This window comes from Pagrus pagrus (assembly GCF_965226575.1).
Source record: "Pagrus pagrus genome assembly, chromosome: 23".
Lineage (NCBI taxonomy): Eukaryota > Metazoa > Chordata > Actinopteri > Spariformes > Sparidae > Pagrus > Pagrus pagrus.
This window is the reverse complement of record NC_140205.1, coordinates 17,324,611-17,345,767: the sequence shown is the minus strand read 5'-3', so window position 1 is coordinate 17,345,767 and position 21,157 is coordinate 17,324,611. Positions and strand designations below refer to the sequence as shown.

Here is a 21,157-nt window from a genome sequence, read left to right as displayed (position 1 = left end):
TGCTTTATCATCCCACCAGACTACAGACCTCAGTCTGTGAGACTCTTCAGTTTATCCTCAACACTTCACCATGAAAAATTATTTTAATTTTATTACTTATCTGACCGAGATAACTCAGAATCCGACCCAGTGACAGGCATAAAGAATAACTACAATGACTATTTAGAAATAGCCAATCTTCTCGTTGATGGGCTTGTTTGCTCATAAAGGTCATAGAGGCATTAGTATCAGAGTTCCTTGTAGTACATTTAAGTAAAAAAGGAAAAAAATTAAATACATGTTTGCTGTAAATGTTTGCCCCTTTTAATAGGATGCACTTATCATTACAGGTGCAGCCAGTTGGTTTAAGAAGTCACATACAGGTAATTAGATAGTTAGAGATCAGCTGTGTGGGGTCTCAACTGATTGTAGTATACGGATCAGCCACAACATAAAAACCACTGGCAGGTGATGTGAGTTGATCATCTCATTACAATGCAATGTTCTGCTGGGCAACCTTGGGACCTCAGGCATCTATGTGGATGCAACTTGACACGAATCACCCATCCAAACACTGTTGCGGACCGAGTACACCACCTCAGTGGCACTGTACTGAATATGAAAACAAGGTCAAAATATGAAATTGTCAGATTGGTAGATTGCATGTAATTGGGTGACAAATCAGGAAAAACCCGGTGGGTGTGGTCTGTGATAAGACATCAATGCCCCCATCCGCAGGGCACAATGGGAACAATGAATATTTTGACTAGTTCAAAATGATACGAATCATATGCCATCACAGCCATGAGATCTCAACCCGAACTAAAAAATCCACATGCCGAACAAATCCACTGTGGAAACTTTGGTGGGTCACTTGTTGTTTACTGCTGTCCTGTTATGGGCTCCTCTCGGAAAAGTGTTTTGTTCCACTGAATAACATTTGGGGGTCGTCACCTGACTTGGTTGTGGGATCGATACACATAAAGAAAGTTCATAACTGATAAACAAGTGTGTTGTTATCTCTTCAGTCAAGTTTCTACCTTGTTTCCAGCGGTTCTTAACGTACCTTCGACATGGGGATCCCTTGAAACCTTTTCACGTGAGTCATCTTAATCCAGGACCTCTCTACTGCTCATGACACACAGGTATTCACAGTGATTCCTGAAGTCTCACTAAATGTTCATATATTTACATTATTGTACATATTCTACAACTATTTAGATGAGGATACTGACATTCGTATGTGCTTTGTGACAGTTAAAATGATAGGACAAATGGAATCAAACGTAGTATTTGTGGTAAAAGCTCTAATAAGGTCAAACTGATCAAAAATGTGCACAGTTAAAAGTCAATTACTCACCTGTAGGTCAACACTGACTGTGTCACACACTCCCAAGTGTCCGCTGTGTGCTGAATAATACCTGCTGCTTCAGTCTGATAGTTTCCTTTATTTTCTAATAACAGATGCGTCCTTCACCGACTGATAGTCCCAACAGTTTCAGATCAGAACTACACAGGTTCTTATATGGTGACGGCACACAGCTAACATGCTAGCTATTTCCACAGTGCAGTGACAGAAGTGCCACTGTCCCACTAATAAAAAGTCAGTCAAAAGACAGAAAGGCATCATGGATCGTTCTGAGGCTTTTAATTTGGTGAGATCAGTCTGAGGCCTCTGGATACTTTATCTCAACATTTACAACAATACCACAAGTCAACACAGGGGTTGTGTGTCAACTGGTTAAAAATAATACAAAAAGTTTTTTGCTTAAACGTATCATTATTTAGTAAGTAAACATTAATTGCACAATGATACCATCAGATTTAGATTGGTTCAAACCTTGCTCTCACTTTGCGGTTTTGTCTGCCATTGGGCCAAACCACTTGGGAAATGAAGGCTGGTAGCCTGGCACCATTGTCTGCTTTCACGTCTCTATTACAGACTGAATTAACAAACTCATGTTTTGACTAGTTGCAATTACCAGACCACGGTGGCAACAGTAATACCATTTGAAACTCTAGCAAGGTGCTAGCAATAATTTAGCTTTGCAAAAAGACTGGAAATGTGTATGACTGGAAGGTTTTTTTTACCTTTTTTTTTTTATTTATATATGTTCCTATGAGCATCTAATAAACATGCTACGCCCTTTTTGTGTAATACGTACAAACACCAAAGAATAAAAATAAGTTGTGGTTTCATGAAGGATTTTGTGTGAGTCATCACTCCCAGTTTTGACACTTGGCAGTCAGCCATGCATCTAGTGGTTCAAACTGCGAGCTTAGAGAGGTGTTGGTGTTCACGCTGCTAAAACAGACACCCAAAGTTCTAATAATTATAATAATTCTAGTAATTATGTGAATGTCAAACACAGACTGCCGTTACCTGCTGGCATGATGAGTTATTTCCTCTCACGCTGACTCAGAATGTACGAGCTACCTTGGTGTTGGCTGTGGTCACTGCAGTGTGTTCAAGTGCAACTTTTTGGCCGAGACACACGAGGTGATAAAAGCAATCATCAAGCTTGTTCTTTTGTGTGACTTTGGTGTGTCTGGGCGCTTAAAGCAGTCGTTGCAGTCATTTTATTTTCAACATGTCAGCACAGCTCCCCGTATACTTGCATCAATCACGGTTAGCACTGTAAACATGCGGCTTCAGCTTTATTTACAGCCCACTTTCTCCTGCTGCATTTCCCTTCAGAGTCAATAAAGTTCATCATGTCCTCTTATCTTAATGAATAGCTCTTTCAGCAGGCTGCTAATAAGGAGCGTGACAGCGCCAACAGCTGTCGTCATGGATATACAGTAAACGTTTCCAGTGAACTCACCCTGTCACTGTGTTGACACATTTATGAGACACAGGTCTGGGAGCAGTTACAGTGCTACTCGAAGTCAAAGTGAGAGTGAACCTCCTGACTGTGTTGATCATTTGTTTGACAATCTACTGTGTAGTTTGTGTTTTGAGACGGTGTCGCAGCACATTCATGATGGCAGGCAGACCCAGTCGACCCTAAAAAATTAAAAATTTTAATTTATTTGGAGTACAGCACAGAATCATGACAGGAAAAGTTCAGCCAAAAGGAAGGAAGAGCTTCACAATAAAACAGTGTTGTAGCATTCTCCTAAACAACTGAAGTAGATGGGGACTTAGCAAAAACATAGCAAAGTAAAACATAAAATGGCTCCATACAGCTCGTCCAGCGTGATCCAAGTCTCTGGTAGACCCAAGATCCCAAACTGATTTTACAAGAAATTATCAACAAATCTTCACTGTAGCTGCTGAGTTAAGACTATTAGCCCATCTGGAGCGGTGCATGAGCTCATCGAAGGTGAAAATAACGTCTTTTTCAGATCAGTTTGGGATCTCTGGGCTTCTTCACACTTCGATTATGCCAGATGAGTTGTACAAAATAATGTTATGTTTTGTTTGAAGTTTTAAACCGTCCCCATCTACTTTAGGAGAATGCTGCAACACTGTTTTGCTGTGAGACTCCACAAATGTTTGGTGGACGACAAAACATCACCTGAGTTTCCATCGGCATGGGGGTGAGTACATGTTGGCTACATTTTTGTTTTTGTTTGAACTTATCCTTTACGTTACTTACTGTAGAGTGCTTATACAATATCTTATACAATATATCTTGTACACAATTATATAGAGTACATTGTCTTAAGTTAACATTTTCAGCTTGATAATTAATGGACAAAAAACGCAAGAAAGATGAAAAAAATTATAATTACAAAAAGCAATACGATCTCCCATGTAACCATTCAGAAAAAAAATTATTTCAGTCTATTTTTGCAGTAATAGTACACAGATGCAGATTTGTGGTAGTATCATAGTGGTACATTCCAGATTCATTTTGTACTTCCTGTGGAGCACAGTGAAAATATTCTGAAAAACAGATTTTTAATGAAATGAAACATAAAAAATACCATCATGTAAATGTTGCGTAGTGCAACCTGCTGAGATAGAACAGGAAAATGAGTTAGTTCCAAGAGAGGTTAATCACCACTGAGTCTGACTGAGAAAACACACAGTATTAAAGACTGTGTGTGTGCCCAAGATCAAAAGAAGTTGCATTTTATGTTTTTGCTCTTTATGAGGTGCGACATTTGCATCCTCCCACTGTACAATAATGTATGTTAACGTGACTGGAGCTATAAATGTGTTTTTATAGGTCGTTAACCTCAGAACAAACTCATAATGAGAAATCGCAGAACTCTGGCAGGCCTGGAAACCATGTGGATAACGTCCTCTGTGAGCTTCACACACATTTTGCCTAAATAAAGCCATACTGTGGCATTCAACACATTGTGAAAACATTTGGTTAATAAATCTAAGATGTAATGACGTTGTAGTGCAGTCAAACATGCCTGAATTAGATTGAACAGGTCATTATTTACAATACACGTCTGCAAAGAGTTCCCCAAAGCTTGATCAAAACATAAGGATGCAATAAGCAGGACATCCTAAATGTTACAGTACATCTTAGGTGGTAGCTGGAAGTCAAACTAACTTGAAGTCTAAAACCACAAAAGGGCACTTATGGTGTCCATATGTTCTCAAAAACAGACAGGAACACACGCTCTCACACGTCGAACTACTGTCCCACATCACTTCACACAGCCTCTGTACATTCAGCACCCTCAGAACGAGCAACAAGCTGTGATCTTTGACCTGATCATCCCCTTTGTCCTGACATCTCTCATCAGCCTGCTGCTCGTAACAGGAAACAGCTCTGGCCCTTCAATGCTTCCCCCAGAAAAAACATGAAATAAACCTTTAGAAATGTGTTTATATATGTGTATTTTACAATGGAAAAAGCTGTGTAACCGCTCATGATTCATTAGAGGTTATAAATCTAGATTGGCCCTCAGTAGAGCCCATACTTCCACCAAAATGCCAAGCATAATGCGATATCAAATAAAACATGTTTAAGATCCAGATTTTTATTTGGATCCACGACAAAACAACCTCACTGTAGCCTCACTGTCCATATGATTACTCCCCCTTCAGCTCTGGAAAACCATTATTTGCTAGTTGATGTAAAAGCCATCGCTACTGTTCTGCCAGGGTGAGAAAGTCACCAGAAACTCCACATTAAAATTTAAAAATCTATACTGCGAAAAACTGAGATTTATATGGAAGTGACGGGCAAGACCTTGAATGTAAAGGAGACTTGTTTATATGTAAAAGTCCGACACTGCAGGTTTAAGCTCCTTATATGGCCTTTGTGTTCAGTCATAGTCATTGCTACCCCTTGGACTCATTCATGCCACTGTAATCCATTTTTAATAACATTGCTCTACACATGGTCTTATTTGGGCAAGTGGGACAAAATTCAGAGAACAGTGATATTTCTGTTTTGGCTTCATCTCTAAACTTGTGCTGTACCTATATACATCTGCAAACTGCTGCTGAATGGATTCCTGAATGCACTGACTTTTGATACACATTTGATAAAAGTTCTCATCAGTAGCTTCTATTATTATTTTAGGCTCAAGTCAGAATCTCAAAGTCTCTCTGGGCTTGAGTTCTAGTTTCCATGCATCCTTATTTCTACTTTACAAGGCAGCTTGCCAGATTTTAAGCTGTGACCTTAAGTCTGTGGCTAAACAAACAGTGGTTCAACCGATCGGTCAATGAGGAACTACTGGCAGCAATAGTTTAGGTGTGAGGACCAGTGAAAGAAGTGGCAGTTCATTTGAAAACAACAGTGGCGGCTCCTCAAGAGGTTAGCTTAGATGCAGCTACAGCATCAGTTACATCAGAACTGGATAGCGTATTTCATTGAAAGGAGAGCAAATAATACAATAATGTGTATTAGATCTTCTCCCAACTGGCTTCCATAAGAGTTTGGCTTACCAACTGGCTCTGCTGATGATATCGCTCTCCTACGCTGGTAGGAAAGCGCTGATTCTTGAAGCCAGTCAATGATAGAGTGATAAACAGATTGTCCATCCAATCACCTGCAAGTTGAAAGCCTGCTCTTTCCAAAAGTTTCTTGCGTCACCTTTTCAGATGGTTCTGTTTTTCAAACCATCTGGGGCATCAGGTTGAAGTTCTTGGCTGCAGGCTGGGCAAGGTAGCCCATCTCATTTGGTCACATCGTAAAGCTTCTCATGCTCTTCCAAAGTAAAAAGACAGAATCAAGCCGTCTCAGCAAATCCAAGGACAACATAAGTTTATGTTCAATCAACAAAGCCCAATAGCACCCATAGTAATTATGACTCCTCTTCTGTGCAAAGGAGGTAGTCAAGTGACATTATTACGGAGTGACAACGTCTGCATACTTAAATGAAAGATCAAACACAGCAGGCCACTGTTCACTTTCAGTTGCCAATGAAAGTCAAAGTTGGTTCTGTTTAATTATGACCACAATTGCTCCAAAAACATGGCTGATATTGTAACCCAAACCCTAACACACATCTCCCGAAACCTCAACAAGTCGTTTTTGTGGCTCTGTCAATCATAACAGCGCCACATCTTAAAATTAATCTACGTATTCTTCAACTGTGATTTGTGATGGTTTTGGAATGGACAGACAAGTTACACCGTCATGCCAGTAGGGTCATCAGATCAGACAACACTTCTGTTGTTCTAAAGGATGTCACAAATGTGTGTTTGTCATCTAATTTGGAGAACTTCTTGAGACCGTTTTAGGCCAGACACGATGTACTTCTCTGTTGTGGCATGCCTAAAGCTCTCTAAAGAGACGATTCTCTGAGACTACCAGACGCCAGAACCACATCAACTGACTCCTTCCAACATCCTGTAAAAGAAACTTATGTGGGTCGCTTGTATCCACAATCTCATTCTTTCAAGCAATACCCAAAGCTCATGACCCAAGCTGAGGGTTGGAGCATAGATCAGCTGGTTAATGGAGAGCTTAGCCTCGAGGATCAGCTCCGTCTTTACTACAATAGTCTAGTATGAGTCACACAATTCTCCTGACCAATCAATCTGTCCATCTTGCAGATCTGGACCTTATTCATTGAGAAGAACATGGGATTCTCCTTCAACAGGGGTAGTAATTTCTAGTTTTGAGCAACTGGATCCAGTTATGGCTTCAGAAGTTTTGGCTTCAGAATGGCTTCCGACAGCGCATGCATGTACAGATGTAGACAGCTGCCGACCAACATTGACAGCTGTGTCATAGATCAGACAGAACGCTGTAAAGCCCAACTAAATGCTGAGGTCAACTGAACTGACGCAGGAGCAAAGTTCATCACTGCTGTGGCACGATTCCTGCGTGACATCACGTCCTTTTTCATTCCAAAGATCTAAGATGTTGGCTGAAATCAGATGTGAGCACACTGCTGTGTAGTGACCCGGCGTGACTCTGTGAAAGCTCTTGTCATGAAGGATTCCCAACACGCCTTGTGTCTTAATGCCTGATCCCTCGGCCACTAAGTCGAGCACCGCAAGAGGCTTAACTCCTCCTCAGTACCCATTGTCCAGCACAGTTCTGGGCCTCAGGGGACTCGGCTCCACCCGCTGAACACTCATAGTAGTGCAGGTGTACATATGTGTTTGGGTGTGTGATCACTAACATGAGGGTCCCGTAGGGTCTGGACCTTCCTCCTTTGTCTTTTTAAGGCATGTGCATGAATGTATCCATACATGTGTGTTTGTGGAGGCAGATCCTGTTTTTAGATGAGGCAGAGTGGTGACTGTAGCAGATCTTTGTTGGCAGGGACACTGTTTGGACAAATTCCTGACCTCAATCTCTCTAAGGTCAGGAGTGTGTGTTAGTCATTGGATGTGATTGTATGTGCGCTGGATGTACAAAGCTGTGTTGAATCTCATCCAAATCCCTGCAGAAAAGCTGGGTTTACACCAAACATGAGTGTGTGTGTGGGCTTATATTTTGTTCAAGATGTGTCATTACATTCAGATAGTCCCTTGAGACTGTGCAAACTAAAAAGTTCCAATCTTATGAGATGAAACACAAGACTAACCCACCTGAACATGTCTCATATTTCTGATAGTTAAACTTTTGTGCATGGCGCATTTGGCACGAATTTAGTGGCATCTTAGCGATGTAGTTGCAGATTGCAAAATCCTGAACACCCGCCGTCTGGTGGACTGCATGGGAGAGGACCCGCCCCCTTCAATAGATGTAAAAGACTCATTTTAAAGTAATGAAAACACAGGAATTCTTAGTCCTAGGTGATCATATAATAAAACACTGGACCTTTAACAAAACTGAAGTCTGGAGCCCTGCTGTTTGCTCTGTGAGGCTTACTTAATAGGTAAGTGATTATAAACCAAGGTAAGCCAATTTTTTACACTCTGAGGGTATAAATGGATCGCTAATTTTAAGGAAACTGTTAAGATATTAACTCAAAACCAAAGTTATGTCAGTAGGCTTCATCCTCTGTGTAACATAGATATCTGTACCAAATTTCATGGCAGTCCATTCAGTAAGCGTTGAGACATTTCACTCGATAAAATTTGTCAACCTCATGGGGGCAGTAAACGTCATTAAGTCCACTTTTTTGATTTTTGAAGCATGAACACAATTGGCAGAAGCGAAAAGCTAACGTTAGGCTACAAACAAACTGAGTCATGGTCACATAACTTCAACGTCACGACCTCTTTGCTTCATACAATCAAGGCAATTGTATTTATACAGCCCAAAATCACAATTACATTCTCAGTGGGCTTTACATTCTGTACAGTGAACGACATCCTCTGTCCTAAGACCATTGATTCAGGTGAGGAAAAACTTGCTATATTGAAAAAAACCTTTTAGCAGGAGAAAAAAAATCTAGGTTGTAAAGTTTGAAAAGTTTGTCCGCCTGTAAAGATAGACTAGTGAGTAGATGAGTCTCCCTGTTCAGCATGATGATGTTTAATGTCCCCTAACACCTCTGTAGTCTCACTTAGCAACCACCTTTTTAAAGACACATAAACAATAAAAAATTCACAAGTGGGGGTATTTATTGGTGTATTTCATGTCGCAGAACAAAATGTGAAAATCTCGTAAGCTTGTGCGAACCACAGACCTTATTTCAGGCATCTAACTAAAAACCCATTCAAAAAACCCATTGATGTTGAAACGAGTGAAGTGGAAGTGTAAAAATGTTGACAGGTTTTAGGACTCATTCCTGTGGCATTCTATTGCACAAACTCTTGTGCCATTCCATCCAATAGTTGTAGCAATACTTCATCTGAGGTGGACCAAATAACCAGTATTGCCATTCCTATGCATGAATACCACTTCGACAGCAAAGGTGTCTTTGTGACGGTTTCCTGGTTAGTCTGGATAATCCACAGACCTCGCTATAAACGGTTTACTATAAAAGTAGTTTCTACCAAAGAAAACATTCAAATTGAGATTGTGTTACGATGAAGATCCAGATTTACAGGGACACGCACTCTGTCCAAAAAGCATTTGTAACTTACATATCGCTCAACCGAAGTAATTACTGTATTTATGCAAAAAAAAACAAAAAACTCTTCCGCTTGTTTCATGTAAGAGGGAGAATATATTAGTCAAGTTTGTCTGGTAGCCGGTCTCAGTGATTTATGACACCATCCCTATGTGAACTGCAGTAAAATTAATGATATTTCTCGCGGTGATCCATCTGCCTTAGAGACCGGAGTTGCCGTTTTTTGTTACTTTGAAAGATAAACATGGGGTTTTATGACCAAAACTGGGGCACTCAAGCTGTGAGAGAAACAGACAAGGTATTATTTAGAGTGACCGGGTTACAACTCCACTCAGACAGGGACTAAAATAACATTATGTCAGAGAGTTATGGGAACAGGAGTGCTGCGAAGAGGATCTCTGTCTTTCTCTTGAAGCCAAGAGCTCACATTGCCATCTTACACCCTAGACTTGGGAAACAGACCAGTTATGACACTCTTTAAAACACTTTGAGGTTTTTCTTTGTCAAATCCTCAAAGAGCTGGAAGTATATAAAAAAACAAGCACGCAAAAGGGTCTATTCCAGGAAGGGTAAGAAATATCATAACAGGCTTAAGAAAATGGAGGAAAGACCCCTGTGAAAACAATTTACGGTGTTTAATATGATTTCTCAAGGCACTATGAGACATTAGAGGAGTCAGAGCTTTGGCTTTCAGAGAAAATAATGAAAACAAGAGTGATAGCCATTGAATTCCCTGTGCACCATAAAGTAGCAGCTTTTGCAGAAGTCCACATGGATGTATCAGCCTGTGTTTATCCTGCATTAGTGCTGTCAGACAGTCAGTCAGTCAGACTGCTTTTTAGTGTTGCACACCGGCTTTATGCTCATTTCTCATCGATAAATAAAATACTTGTTTACTTCTCGGAGGTTAGAAAACTTCCCCATCTGGCTTAAAGGTTATATATATTTGTCTGCACGCATCTTGCCAGAAACCTCACTCACTTCCTTCCACTCGTGCAAAGTATCAACAGAACACTTTGCACAAAACTAAACAAAATGATTTGAATCAGCAAAGATCCATAGGGAAAGTTCATTCATTTTTTTTTCTTGGTCACATCACTGTTCAGTAAGTAAATGTATCATCATTCAGATTCAATGTTAATACAGTTAATACAGCCCGACGTTCAGTGCTGATTCTGACTGTCCTCAGTTCAATGGTATGTTGAGTGCGTCGACAATCTTAGCTGTCAAGTTCAGTTGAGTTCAAGACTAGCTCATACAACCCCAGTAAATAAGATTACTAGCTCAGCAGCCTATTAACTATGACTGAGCTATCAGATTATGATTGCTTCTGTTGCTTTCACTGTCATTTAACAGGCTCTGTCACTACTAATGGTGATTGTGACTGATGGCCTGTTTATGTTAATGCTGTCCAGAAGAATTTGCGCAATAAAACTGACTTTTGTCAGCATAAAAGTAATTTGTTTTATTTCTGCCTGCATTGCAAGTCAAAGTCATAAAGCAAACCAACTTCAATTATATAAAATATTGGCTAACTTTTCTCCCATAAAAGAGAAAATAAATCGCCTGGCAACCGGAAATTAAAATAAGCTTTTGGGATGATGATCATTATTTTTTATGAGTTTCCTGACTTGTGACTGAACTCCTAACGAACAAATGAAAATATGTCCAAAAAAGCAACATATTTCAGACGTATAGTAATAAAAACCTATAACCACATTCAATAAAAAACATCTCAATTTAGAGATTAAGTTGGATTACATAAAATAAAAATCAAACATTTTGGAGACTGGAGTTCTTTATCAGTTTCATGAATCATCAGAAATAGAACATTTGACCCTGGGAAAATTATCTGTTTGTGTTAAGAACAGGGATTATTAGATATAATCATTTTCTAAAGCTCTGCCATGCATACGTTTTCATCTCATAGAGATGGGTCACTTAATATTTTGAATTGTGGACTCAACCACTCTTTATACCGGTCAGGCCCAGCTGTATAAACTGAGCCCACCTTGAACTCTAGAGGAAAACAAACATTTACAATATGTATGCTCAGAGGATTTCAAACCACAATATGACCCTGGACATTCAAGACGTACGAGGATTTGGGCGCGAATAACCAGCGAGCGAACTACACAAACAGACAGGGGTCAGCTCTACTTAACAACAAACCCCACACAGAAAAACATCCTTTACTGAAATAGAAATCGGTCACATTAATTACTTCTCAGGAAAATTAGGGGTTGAAGAGGGGAGAGCACAAAGACTCTTTTGATTAGTTTTGTACTTTTGGCACATTCTTCTGATATAGAAACACATTTGACTGGATGAAGCAGTAGACATCCATTCATTGCACTGGAGTCAGATCTGGTGGCGTGACTGATCACAGTAACTGTCAGGCTGCAGGGTGAAATGAAATGTTCATTAAAAGATGAAGATGGAAAACAAGGAAATATCTAATTGTGATGACCCTGCTGAACTACTGCATTAACCAGACATCCATTTGACTGAGAACTGGTTGTAGCTGGTTCTCTGAAGTTGTGACCAAGTGTAAACCCACTGTGACATCACACATTTGGTTGTGGACAACATATGGCCATTGCACCTTGATTTTTTTGGATCAAGAAGGGACCATAATTGGCCAAGAGGGTGGAGCAGGGGAGAATATCATGATAGTCACACCATAAACTCAACAGGAAACTGTTTACTGAGGTAGGAAATTGAGTTATAAGTAGGATAATTTTCTCATTGGCATACATACAAATGGACTGAAAACCACTTTGAAACCAGTGAAGTCACCTGCTGGCCATAAGAAATAATTCAGGTTTAAGCACGTGTGCATTGGCTACACAAGCTCCATCCATATTTTATACAGTCTGGTCTGTAATGCTCAGGGAAAATCGGCTCTGTGTCAGAGTCATTAGCCTGCAGAGGAGACGAACCACTTAAAAGCATGTTAAATAGAAAAGTCTGTAACGCAAGTATGACACACATCCCGCCCCTTCATCGCCAAAAAGTCAATCGTCTGCTTTATAGCAGCCGAACCAGGAAAGATATCAACCAATCACGTTGTTGAATTGACAGGAGTGCACAATCAAGATTCACAATAGTTTCTGCAGATGGACTTGGGAATATGATGCAATGAATCTTTGCTCCTAGATGCTTGAAAAGGAAAAAAAACAAAAACAAACTTTGTATACAAGACAGTGGACAGTAACAACAACAGCAAAGATGGCTGGTAATGTCAAACAGCCATACTGGGAGGAAATAAAATGATGAATTGAAAGACGTGTGCAGGATGGATGCAGATTGTAAGTGAGAAGAAAAGTTGAGCTGAGCTGTGGCTCAGCACTGAAACCTGCTGTTTAAATCTTGTTGATGTTGCATTCATCTTTACCTTTAAACAAAATATTTGCAGCCATCAGGACAGAAACAGCTTGTGACTCTGTCATTCCTGAACACAAGCAAGGCTGTTTAATAAGAGCACCATGATACCGATGGTTAAGTCATCCACCTACTGTCTTCTTCATGAACACACAAACACCTCCACACACACTGTCACACCTACAAACAGTCTGAAACAAAACACACCCATTAATCCACTGACTTCAGTAAGAGTTGTCATAGATCCAGCTGTGCAGATAGTCAGTTATGTAGTCCAGGAAATAATATCTGTTCTAGCTTCAAATCCAAAACTCAAACAACTGCAGACTGTCTGTAGATTATGTCCATGTGATCTGACACAGTGTGTCCCTTTGAAGCAGTTTAGAGCTGTGAAACCCTCAGACTCTGTGGGACCTTGAACAAACAATCAGTGAGTCTGACTCTGTCTGACAGAAGATCTCACTTGATACAAAGCTTCATCAAAGACATCCGAGATCACATGATGATAAAATCAAATCAATTATATTTATACAGCCCAAAATCACAATCACATTGCCTCAATGGGCTTTACAACCTGTACAGTGAACGACATCCTCTGTCTTTAGACCCTCGATTCGAGTGAGGAAAAACTTGCCGTGTTGAGGGAAAAAAAAACTTTTAACAGGATTGAAGAAACCTCAGGAAGAGCCACAGAGGAGGGATCTCTCTCCCAGGACGGACAGGCATGCAATAGATGTCGCATGTACAAAAAAACAACAAAATCCCAGTTTACAAGTTGCATTGACAGAATACCTGATACAATTTATAGTACGGATCCAGGAGACGACTGAGTCGGCCGAGGCATCGCCAAGTGATGCCCGAGCCACAAGACCTCCTCTCCACTGTGGTGAACTGGAAGAGGGAAGGCCCCACAAGGTAATTAGCAGTAAAACAGAGAGGTCAGAGTGAAAAGGCATCACATTTTACAGAAATACAGATATAAGGAGACAGTGAAACAGTGGAGAGCAATGATCCAACGGAGCCCAGGGTGTGACAATCCATATGCATCAGTATGTGAGGCAGCAGGAGCCAAGAGAGGTAGATGGTCCCAGGGGCCCGTTGTCAATCAGAAGGAAGCCTGAGTAAAAAGAGAGGATGAGGAGGAGGAAGCTATAGAGAGTGGACAGTGAGAGAGCGACACAGGTTGCAGCTTGTGGGGACAGAAAACAAAACAAAAGTTAGAGAAATGCGATGTTAATCAGAATAAGCAGATTGTTTCTCGTCGGCAGGACAATGTAAATTCTAATCCTATAGGAACTCATTGAGACTGAGACCGACCCACTGAAGAAGCTAGCAATCAAAGTCAAGGACTAATTAAAGGCTAAGTCAAAGAACTAAGTTTTGAGTTTAGATTTAAAGGCAACACCAGAGCCAGATTGTCTGATGTCAGCTGGGAGGTTATTTCAGAGGAAGGAGGCACGATAGGAAAAAGCCCTGCAGCCAGCTGACTTTTTCTTAACCCTAGGAACCGTCAGGAACCCTGAATTTTGAGAACGTGAGTTGGAATATATGGTATAATGAGATCTGACATGTACGACGGGGCGAGGCCATATACAGTTTTGTATGTCATCAGCAGCACCTTAAAGGATAACTACAGTTTTTTACAACCAGGACCTCGTGAATAGCACGAGCGTATCATGACAAAATATTAGTGAAATGAACTACTTTCGTGGCAGATAATGCGTTATATAGAGGCTGTGTGTGCACATTATATGGATATATCGGCGCTACACTGGATCTAATTTCGTCCGAACGACTCCAAATGACACCAAAGTTATCTGGGTGAGTAAATGACCATATATTTTGCTAGAAATAAGGTCCAGGTTGTAAAAAAACGGTAGTTATCCTTTAAAGGTGCAGTTGGTATCTTTGAGGAGAGAGAGGACTTAGCATTAAATTTGAGTACAACTTTCAGATCTCTCCCCCCTGATTGACAGCTGTCAGACACTCCATCAGACACCATCCTGGCTCTGATTGGTTCTTTTTGTCCGGTCGCGGTGGATTCTGGCAATTTGCAGTAGGAGCAGTAGGTGGGGCTAAATGAGCCTGTCTTTTTTTTTTTTTTTTTTTTTAACAGATTACTAGTTTCATGTAATGCTGTCTTTACATAGTGACAGTTTTAGCAAATATGACAAAAAGTTACTTTTATAAGACTTACCAACTGCAGGCTAGGATTGGTGTAATATGATCAAATGTTCTTTTACGTGTTAAGACTCTAGCTGATGATCAAACTACAGGCTCCAGATCAGATGTTAGATGTATTGTTGTTTTTTCTTGTCTTTTGATATTTAATTGTTTGAGAATCATTATCGTCCTCTTTTAGGTTCATCAGTGAAATCTGCACCTCATTAAGAACTGAAAAAACTGTGTGGAGGAAACAACACTCCCTTATGGACTATATTTGCTCCAACAAGCAAAGAGCCCCCTTAGTCACACCCACATATGTACTGCATGCATACTTACCCAGTGGGTGGCCAACGCTGCGTTTAACTCCAGATGTTCACACAGCAGAGACGCCTTCACATCTCAGAAAATTCCACCTGCCAGTCATCTCAGTAAAAGGCACCTCATTTCCTCTTCTCTTATTCCCTGGTGTGTGTGTGTGTGTGTGTGTGTGTGTGTGTGTGTGTGTGTGTGTGTGTGTGTGTGTGTGTGTGTGCGCGTGTGTATATAGGGGCTGACCCTGTGCTGTCTACACAGGCCTCCCATTGTCACCCAATTAAATGTCTCCATGTGGGCTTCTCTCATCCACTGCCAGTGTCAATAATATTGAATGTACATAGTCCTTTACACTCTGAGCGTTGTCTTTCCTCTTTAGATCAAGCATCTGGCAATGCTTCTGTTTATCTTTTGTCAATGTCAAGGTCCTGTGCCAGCAGTAAAGCTGTGTGACATGCTGATAGAGAGGAAAACACATTACAGGCTTGGTATTATATGAAACACTGTTCAGGTTTTGTCTGATTGACACTATCAAAGCTCATTCGTGGTAGCTGATTTTTATAGGTCAAAATGAACTTTCTAAATATAGTAGAGTGTAAATCAGTGGCAGGATGCATACAGGCCTTCCTGACATATCGCTGTAAATGAATTTGTAAATGTAATTGAATCCCTGTCTTTTAATATGTTCATGTCTGCCGCTTTGAAATAACCTCAAACCAAATTTAATAAGGTCGTTTTTGTTTTGCAGCATAATGGTCGACTTGTCTCAACATAGATAAGCAGCCTTTGCAGAGGGCTCAGCATACATACAGTAGATTTAAAATTTATTGCAGAACATTCCTATTTTGGGCACTGCTGTGAGTTGGCTTCCCTGCGGACCATATTAGGACTCATGTCTTGAAATACTGGGAGTTTAAATACATGGTATTAGTGGATCCCTCAAAGCCGTTTTGTGGAATGTCTAGTGTTGAACGAAACACTTGCTCTGGGTACGCCCTGGCCCTCTAAAGCGCAGTTTAATCCCGGAAAGTCAAATCTTTTGGCATGAGAGCAGGGCGAAATGTATGTTTGACAGGACTCCCACACGCAATGAAAATTCATGCAGGCTTGAGAACTGTCAGATGTTACAAGTGTTGGAACATAAATGGATGGCCCCTTTTTAAAATTATTTTCAGTCTCAACTTTATTTATTGCATAAGCTGTCATGTCTTAACTGTGGTGAATAGACGCGCCTTGGGCCCATATAGACTCTAATATGACTAAACCTTTTTTATATATCTAGTTGAGTTGTGCAATTACATTATCGTAAATGTTTCCAAATATGTTCAAATACAGAGAATTTTGTCATTTTGAGTGTTTAATTTGGTCACCTGTCACTATAACTTCCAGGAGAGAGTAGGAGAATGAGGAAGGAAACGGAGCCGAATGTAAAGTGAATAAAACTAAAAAAACATTGGCTAATTTTCAAATAGTGCCAGACTACTTGAAAGGCAATAATGCAGGACCCAACTTAAAGCAACATTATGTAGAAATTGGCATTTTGAAATCCATCCAACAGGTGTTGAACTATTTAGTACGGACAAAAATAAGACTGACTCACTGACTGTCATACCAACATTACTGACATCTTGCTATGATAGGTCAATTTGCAAACAGTAGCCGGTGGTTAAGAAGGACATTTCTTGGTACCTGTAAATTCAGCTCCTCCTCCTCTGTTTTCTAATCACACATAAAGCTGATTGTTTATAATAACCACATTAATTTATATGTATTTTATGTTTTCCTGAATAAGCGGGACATTGCTTCTTCTGCAACAATGAAGTGAAAAGTACCTTAGACTTGTGTGTCTGCTCGTCTCTTCTCTGTTTAGACACAGCTGACAAATATGAGGAACAGATACATAAAAACACAATCACAAACAGCAGTTAAACCATCTAATAGATTATTAGTGTGTTTTATTGCCCGATTCGTTTGTGACACGAGGAGAAAATAGAATGGATTCAGAGATGATCGCTGCCGATGGCAAGCCATTCATTGAGCTTCACGCTCAGCACGCTCTCTCTGAACAGCCCCATTTGGTGACATGGTCAGCGCTTCTGCTTGCATGTGTCCCAGGCATGTGAGAAATGCCACAAGAAAAAGTCACCGTACACCAAAGAGTAAATGGTCCACTTCAAGGGCTGCTCTAAAGCCATGTTGTAACATAGCTCAAAAACTACAGTATCATTGGCTTTGACATTGACATTTTAGTAAGGGCCAGAAAATGACATTTTTATGTTCAAGCACAGCAAGCATTATGACTTTGTTGGGAGTTGGACTTTGATGAGGGAAATAGCTTTGCTCTTGGTTCCTGCCAGACATCAACAATGATTCCTTTTTATCATGACTATGATTGAAAACTAATTTGTTTGGTGTCTTAAATTCGCCAAACCCTACCCATATCAGTTTCAGATCAGAGAACTGTTTTATTTTTGCAACAGTGACTGAAAAATGAATAAATAAGGGTGTCACGCCAGAAAATGCCCTACTGGATGACTTCTGGAAGGCAGTTATAAGCGCTGTATTTTGTTTAATATGCAGACTTGTTGAAAGGTTTGTGTAGGAGGCTTATGCAAGAAAGAAGTGTTTACTGTAAAAAAAAGTATAAGATTGTGGTAGACAGACTCAAGCCAAGAAAAATGTTGTTAATGTGGAAATCACCACAAAGACCTTATCACCTAATCTTCAGGCCACAGGCGAATTCCAGCTAAATGACTTCAAAAATGTTTGAGATATCTTGAGAACAAATAGATAAGTGTTGGTGGACACAAAACCTCTCTTGAACTTTGTTGGCAGAGGTCTTCAAAGCTGGAAGCTTGTTGCTTAAAAGCAGTTTACTATTATTCAGACCTAATGGTAGAGTTCCGGTCAGAAATACAGTAGCAGCAACAAGCTTCAATGACAGTTGCCAAATCTGGTGGACGGTTCTTATCCTTGTTGTGATCCTGCCATCTGTAAACACTCATGACCTGTGACCTTCAGGCTTTCAGCAGCCTCCAGCACTGTATGAAAACTCCTAGTTCAAGACAGGGATGTCACGCACCTCTCAGCACGAACAGCATACAGAATACCCTCCTCTCCAAATCCCCTCTGCAGGTATCAATGCAGGATTGGGAGGAAAACCCTCTCACGCTCAGCAAGGCCTCTTTATGCCCATGTCTGTCAAGTCAGTGCTGTCCAACGCTGAAAGACTCCTATTTCCTGATATAATCCACCGTCTTTTCTTGCTTGTCAAGCATGCAACAGGGATACAAGTTAAGATCCTAACACCCAGGCTGAGCAGCTGTGCTGCCTGTAGGCAAATTGTAATGGTAACATATTTGGCAGGGTTGGGAAGGAATGGTAGAAAATGTGGTAGTGAATATTATTCTTTTAGGGATATAAAATCATTAAGAAAATAAGACGATAATGTTTATTTGGGCTTTTACCCCTAAATGACCCTCATAATATTACTGTCATTGAAAACATGAAACGGTTTAGGAGTAGTTCTCCCTGGTTACAAGCAATATTCTTGCATTAGCACCTCTCCCTCCAAATACGTAATCATCCTGGCTGCTCTTACAATCACCTTTGCTATGTTCCCCTACTAATACTGTCTGGACCTGTACGTTGGTGTGACATCACAGATTAGACGAGTTGGCCGTGTCTGCACTTTTAGCTCAGGCTGCAAGAGTAGGAATTACAGAGCTAATGAGAGACGGGAGTAATGCATGTTTTGGAGGGTACTTATCAATTGTAAGTCATGAATTTTGCACACATAAACTCTAGTCTAAGTCTTTAGGCCGATAGTTTAAATTCATGAACACACATAGAATTAATCATTACATCTTAACTATCTCATTGCTTTAGTAGTGTGTCAGTAATTACAGAGATGTTTACTCCTTCCCAGTCCTACTCAGAGAGTCTGCCCGAGGGTTCAGTTTCTTTCATTCACCAAAATTTGCCCTTTACAATCAAGTGTGCCTCAAACAATTGAAATATACGCACACATTCAGTCAGCACATTGACGGCATTGCTGATCTGCTCTCCTCTGCAGCCTGACAAGTGGTAAGCTCCTCTCAGAATAGGAGATTACTGCCTCAAATCCCAGCTCTGCATGTATGTACATCTCCTTAAGTCAGCTTTACCCCTCTGTAAAACCCCTGGGTCATTAGAGACGGCACAATGTGTCGCTCCCCCCAACCGCTTTCCTCACCTGCCGCAAATTAATAACAAATTAAACACCTCTGAGGGTGCTGCATGAACAGGCTTTGAAAGGAGTGCGTGTCTGATCACACCTTGAAATAGGAGGAAACAATGGGGAGAAATGATCTCTTGCCTGATAACGATTGGGCTCCTAGGAGGGAAAAAGTGGTGGTGGCTAATCGTGGGATGTCTAATTGATGTTGTCACATTTTGTGACAAGCTTTGGTGAGAGATAATCAGCAGTGGATGACCTCAGTTGAGCAGGAACATCACTGCCAAGCTTTGTGCCTGCTATCATTACCATTAAAGTCTGCTGGCAACAAAAAATGTGAGAGTATAAACTACAAATGCAATAATCTTCTGTAAGAATAGAACTGCATCGTCAGCAAAAGCCATAACAGAAGAGAGACCCATCCAAGCTGTGGATTGTAATACTAGTATTATATCAAATCATGCTACTTCATAATTTCCAACACTGTAAGTGCCTTCCAGGAAAGTTAGCAGTGTTGCTTCCATATTTACACTACTTGAACCTCACTCAACTCTTCATGACAGCTGGCCTTTCACTCTGCTTTTTCTGATTCCAATACGGTTGAACAACCCTAATCCATCATCAGAGCAAGTTCTTTTATAGCATAACCCCTCAACATTTAATTTGGGAACATTATGGAATTACTTTATTAATTCATAGAAAATGAATGTTAATTGCTGGTTTTTGGTTGTATGCAAACTCCAATTTCCTGCATGGAAGCCAGACATGCTCCACATCTATCCACCACCCAATGTCAGTACCCTTACTTTCAGCCTTACTACATATAGGGCACACTACTTCCCACATTGACACTGAACGTTGGCATTTGACATACAGTATATCATGACGTGCAAAATCATCCAATATGAACTAACTTACTAGGGATATTGGGCTACTAAGAATTGACACTGTGCAGTACAGATTAACATCAGCACCAAATGTAACCAAAAGAAGACCATCACACTCCCATTCAGTACTACCCGCATGTTTTTAATTGGTAAATATGTAAAAACCAGTGCTTGAGTTTGGTTCACATTCTTCTGAAGAAAATATGCCCGTCCGCTTTGAGTTCACAAAGTTCATTGTCATAATCACAGAGGGCCTGAACCAGCCACTTATAGGATCTAATAGAAGTTGCATAAGAGCTTTATATAGACTGTACAGTATCTGTATGTTATGGCACAGACATTTACAGTCCAACTGAGAGATGCAACTGCCCTGCAAATTACAGATGCTGTTGTGGATTGGGAGGTACTATAAAGGTTTGGGAACAAATCCTGTTTCCATAAGGAAAAATCTGGTCAAGGAGGGTAAGGTAATTACCATTTAAAATATTTGCCCTGAAGTAAGGCACTTAAAGGGAAAATCCACCTTCAGATTGTACAATGCGTTGACTTTATTATTTAATGCAGTGTACAGTAGTAGCATGTATCTTAGTGTTCACCTGGTGAGACGGCATGATGAAACCTGTGCAGATGACGAGGATGCTACTAAAGCTAGCATTAACGAGAACAAGCAAGACACAGAGATTAATCACTTTTCCAGCCACAACTTAGCCACGACTTGGCAAGGTCTAAGGTTATCAAGGCATCTACAGCCCATTTTATTGCGGACTTACAACCTCTCTGCTTTTAAAGGTGTTGCTATCATTAGCTGTATTCT

The 21,157-nt window shown here is 40.4% G+C and overlaps 1 long non-coding RNA gene across 3 annotated transcripts in view; it reads left to right on the top strand.

The window, feature by feature from the left end:
* Positions 1–21,157, top strand: part of LOC311252420 — a 36,758-nt gene that overhangs the window by 12,529 nt on the left and 3,072 nt on the right. For 2 of the 3 annotated variants that reach the window (XR_014621525.1, XR_014621527.1), the window contains one exon: positions 3,436–3,522. This is a non-coding gene — a long non-coding RNA (uncharacterized lncRNA). Of the gene's footprint in view, positions 1–1,030; positions 1,079–3,435; positions 3,523–21,157 lie in introns of all 3 variants that reach the window. The other variant, XR_014621526.1, reaches the window with a different exon arrangement.